This window comes from Sinocyclocheilus grahami, unplaced genomic scaffold (assembly GCF_001515645.1).
Source record: "Sinocyclocheilus grahami isolate Dianchi unplaced genomic scaffold, SAMN03320097.WGS_v1.1 scaffold367.1, whole genome shotgun sequence".
Classification (NCBI taxonomy): Eukaryota; Metazoa; Chordata; class Actinopteri; order Cypriniformes; family Cyprinidae; genus Sinocyclocheilus; species Sinocyclocheilus grahami.
In genome coordinates this window covers 361,708-362,966 of record NW_015505546.1, presented here as the reverse complement: position 1 = coordinate 362,966, position 1,259 = coordinate 361,708, and the positions used below count along the sequence as shown (strand labels likewise).

General features: G+C 60.5%; 1 protein-coding gene across 1 annotated transcript in view; it reads left to right on the top strand.

Moving 5' to 3' along the window:
• The window catches only part of LOC107549252 (ryanodine receptor 2-like), a 17,606-nt gene that overhangs the window by 468 nt on the left and 15,879 nt on the right, over nucleotides 1-1,259 (top strand). The gene's annotated exons all lie outside the window — the stretch shown is intronic.

The window sequence follows — 1,259 nt, the reverse complement described above, 5'->3', positions numbered from 1 at the left end:
TCCTTCATGACCCCAACTTCCACCGGCCAGGCCCCGGGAGCAGCCGAAATGGTCTCCCTGCGAGCGGGAACTTGTCGGGTGTTCCCGTGGACACAGGTTATGGGGAGAAAGGATTTACACTCCGTTTGGGGTGCGAGAATATGCGACTGGACCAGAGTGACCGCACTGCCCGAGTCCAGGATGACCTGGAACTGCTTTCCATTCACTTTCACTTCCACCTCTGGCGCTCCAACCGGCAGGTCGCGGTGCACAATGCAGCCAGGTCTTTGCGGGGACTTCCTTTGGCATGGGCTAATCCCGCTGGGAGGGAGCCGCCGGCCTGCGTACTGGTCGCGGGGTGCCCTCCGGCGCGCGCCGCTCCTGGACCATCCTCCGGGGAAACGGCGGTGCTCGCTCCCCAGCATCCCGGTGTTGGGCCGCATCCGCCAGCTCGACAGCCTCCACCAGCTCCGACGTGGTGGTTCGGTTCCTCATCCCAACGGCCTGTCAGTGAGATCAGGGAAGGGCTCGGAGAAGACGGTCTATCACAACGCGCTCCTCCACCTGTCCAGCCGATGGAGCCCCCTCCAGCAGCCAGTGCTGCCCGAGTTGTGTGAGTTCGGCGGTCTGGGCACGGGCCGGCAGACAGGGCTTATACTCCCACTCGTGGAAGTGCTGGGCGGCACAGATAGGGGATAACCCCAGGCGGGCTAGGATTTCCTTCTTGACCTCCTTATATTGATCGGCGGCGGGAAGAGCGAAGTATGCATGCTGCGCTTCGCCCGTCAGCAGGGGAGCCAGCATCCGTGCCCAGTCATCCTGATGCCACCCTTCCAAGGTGGCCGTCGCTTCGAACATTTGTAAGAAGGCTTCTACGTCATCATGAGGGATCAGCTTGGGTAGCAGCTTCGCGGCTTGCACTCGGGGGTCCGGCAGAGGAACGTGTTGAGCGGTGGCGGCACATAGTGCCGCGAGTCCCTGCTCCGTCTCTCCTTGACGGGTGGCGAGGTGCTCAACAATTTGTTGCTGGCGGATGCTAACCTCGGTGAGCCGCTGGAGGATTTCGTCCATGGTGGGGGAGGAGCGCTCGCCTGTGACAGAACCCGGAGACAAAAACAAGAAAAAAAAGGTGAGGTGAAGAAGATCGCTTGTCGGGGATTCTTCACTGATTCGCCCGCATTCTCCACCAGTGTAACGGGGTGAAGAATCACACGACAAGAAATCTCAATCAATACCACGGAGGGTGGATTTATTGGGGTGAGGGGTGCTTGTGAGAAAGG